Source organism: Pinus tabuliformis, chromosome 9 (assembly GCF_031772625.1).
Source record: "Pinus tabuliformis cultivar Carrire ecotype Pingquan chromosome 9, CPIR1, whole genome shotgun sequence".
NCBI lineage: Eukaryota > Viridiplantae > Streptophyta > Pinopsida > Pinales > Pinaceae > Pinus > Pinus tabuliformis.
Genome location: NC_142307.1, coordinates 1910779459 through 1910783283, shown reverse-complemented (window position 1 = coordinate 1910783283; position 3825 = coordinate 1910779459).

Below are 3825 nucleotides of genomic sequence, written 5' to 3'. Positions count from 1 at the left end.
TGGGTTTCTTTCTAAAGGAAATTTTTTTTTAGGTGAAGCTCCCGTTGTGAGATCCACAAGGGCTTCACTCAGTGAACCTCTAACATATCATGTGCATTCATGTCATTCTAAACAATACCTTTAATTTGACTACATATTGAAAAATACCTCTAAAAATCAAATTATTTAACCCCTTACCAATATGAGCTAAATACACCTTCCCAATTTAAAAAACCCCTTATTTTCACTAGATATTGTAGGTATCCACTTTTTCATTGACATTTTTATACCCCTTTATATTTTTTCATTAAGTTTGAGCTCCATTTTTTATACGTGACAAGATAAAACCCATTTACCCCTTATTATATGCTCAATATATTATGTCATTGTTTCCTCAATATATATACCCCAATATGAATGCACTTGTTATGGTATTTCTCCCCCATTGAAGTCCCCATGGTGAGCTCCTATGGCTTATCATTGAGTCTACAAGACAAAACAATCATTGTCATGTATGAAAGACCCATTTGGTCATGATACATATTGTAAAAAGAATTTATTTGAGTCAAAGTCAAGTCAAAGGACCATCCAAGACCAAGTCATAATTCAGAGAACAAGTCAGCCTACACAATAATCAAGTCGGCCTAGAGTCAGTCACAAGTAGATCTAAATCCATGGATAGAAAGCCTATAAGAGGGAGACTTCAACAACACTTGACAGATACAATTCACTCACTTAATGTTCAATCATATGAAGGAGGAAAGTGGGTGAAGTAGAAGAGAACAAAGGAAGAAAATAAGGACAATATTTTTGAACATTTTTTGGGCTACTTCTCTCCCTAGGTGCAAAGAAATTAGGGCTTCAATCTGCTGCAGGGAAGCTGAGTTGTAGAATCATAAAAGTGCTAAGGGTTGGTGTAGAAAAGGGTTTTCTTAAGGACCAAGTTCTATAGAAATAATAAGGAAGCATAGAGAAGAAAGAAGACGACAAAACCCTCCATTTTTCCCTCACACGTGTGGCCTAAGATTTCTAAATTAAGGGCCGAGAATTGCAGAAGTTGCAGGAAGACTGAAATTACAGGAAGGGAGATCCAAGTTGTAGCCAAGGTGGTTTAGAGAAAAAGTTGAAGACAAGAAATAAGTAGGTCATTTGTTTTGGATAAATAGGTAAGGTTGACATGGTCATGGAGGGGTTTTAGTCAAAGCTCTAGGTCTTGGAATTCATCAATTGCTGATTCCATAAGAAGAAGAATTCTTGTGGGTTGTCCTATCAAGTTGGAGAGGTTTTAGCCTTTGTTGATCACCTACATCTTGTGTCATTTCTCTTGTTGTTATTTGTGATTTGGTAGTTGTTTGATGAATAAAACACTAATAATAAACTAAATAATAATAAGTTAATTAAGAGAAGTAAAAATACATCACAAACAATTATCAAGCAAGAGAAATCATCCTATGTTTCTTCCCATAGATTTCTGAACACATGGCAAGTATATTTCAAGTTATTTTTAGTATGATATGTGCCATAGTTGGCTTTTATTTTTCAGCTAACAAATTTTTGTAGAAAATATTTCCATTAAGGGTGTTGAGTTACCCATAAATCTACTATTCCTACTAATATTGGTTTCAAAAAATTCCATTTTTTCTTATGACAAACGATGGAAACATTATTTGAAAATATATTTATACTAAAGAACGGGACACAATTTGATTCCACTTATGGCCTCTCACAACTCCATCTGCACAATTAGGAATGTTAAACCAGATCAGCAAGTACACATTTTGTTTCTACAACATATTTGTACCAGGAACAACACCAACCCAAATAATCTCAAATTGTAACGAAATTTTGGATTGGGAAAAATAAGTAAGAAGGAAACGGTAATCATCCTTGTGTGAAAATAATTAAATAGTGAAAAAAAATTGTACATAAAACTTTGCATCAAGCTAGAACTATAAATAACTTGAAATATACTTGCCATATGTTCAGAAATCTATGGGAAAAAACATAATGGATTAAAATTTCCTTCAAAATTAAAAGTTTTCCCAAAACATTGAAATGAAGCCTTGGATAAAGGATCAAATTCACCTTAAGCATTTATAAACTATGACATAAAATCTTACAAATTTCTCTAATTGATACGACGAGACAACTGCAATCAAGTCGTGCTTCATGTTGCGTTAGCAAGTTTCATATCCTAAAATACATTAATGATATTTGTTGCTCTCATAAAGTGATTTACTATATCATTACTTTTGATTTTTCTCTTGAACTTTTTAGCTGGGGTGGTTTAATACAAGCTTATCATTTAAGATATTAATATATAAAATAGTTAATAACATAGCTAAGAGATGCATAATATTTTGTGTTGTTTTGCACCTATATTGTTATTTTGTATATGTCTCAGATTAGTGTACTCTTGGCTTTAGAAATGTCATTTAGGTTCCTAAGCTACATTTTCTGATGACCATTACATTTCAATGGAGTACTGGCGGCTTTTAAACTTACGCAATTTAACTTGCCAGAAGAAATTGCAAGAAAATGGATTTTTTGTACCCGTATTAATTTCGACCATGATGCTGGAAGCATGATTGTCTACCATAAAAATGAAGAAATTGCAAGAAAATGGATTTTTTGTACCCGTATTAATTTCGACCATGATGCTGGAAGCATGATTGTCTACCATAAAAATGTGACGAGTAAAGGCAACCGTACATTAATTTACATGTCGATTTCTACTCGTGCCCACTTTGTTAATAGTTATATCTATTTTTTTTATCATATATTTTAAAACATGAGAACTTATTTATTGGGAAAAGGAATTTAGGATTATTTATTAAAAAACCTTTACTAGATTATGCCATACCATTTGTTCGTGACGCATACAAGAGTAGCAAAATATTTGTGATAAATTGGTTACCTTTATAATTGTCGTAAATCCTTTTAAACTTCAAATTTATCAAATGCTTAGGATTATAAATATCGATGTCTATTTAATATATATAAATTTAAAACATATCTACATCATTTTATTTTTATTCTATTATTAAGTCATATATTCTATTTGGTATATTTCGCTGGGATCTTTGTTGGTTAAAAAAATCATTCTTCCACTTAAAATATCAGTTGAGGGAAATGTAAACATTTCAAATTTCATACTCGTAATTGTCCAACCTCTATACTCTATCAATTTGAATGAGAAGTTAAGAAATACTTATTACTATAAATGGGGGGTTTTAAGAAATTTATTTGAGATGAAATTATCATTTTGTATCAATTATTTAATATATTATAATTTTTTTAAATTAAAAATTATTTTGCAGTTATGTTACCTTTTCTCGCTCAAGAAATTCAAATAGGGCTTAAAGCAGATTCTACAGTTTAATATGTGGTTATTTTTCGCCAATCAAAGGCATTTTGGGACCATATTATTGTAAAAGATTGAAGATGTTAGGACTCTATTGTACAAATATAGAAGTTGGTCAAGAAAACATATGCAAAAGTGCAGGTCGAAGCTAGAGAGGGGAAATTCCAAGAGGAAAGCATGTAATGTATGACTGAAATGATTTGAATCGGAAACTTTGAATCACCTCATTCAAATTGTACACCACCTCATCTAATTTAGGTCTTTCCATTTATGTTAATGTGTGCCCCACTTTTAATTTATGTTGAATCTGATTGTTTCTTTGCATCTGGTATCTCTCACATGAATTAAAAAGATCTAGTTTGAGCTAAATTTATTGCCTAGATGTTTTTCTTGGATTTCGATTTTCTTACCATTTTTTATCTAAAAAATAAGAGAACCCAATTGATCCATAGGAAAGAAATAATTGACTATTAATTGCAATA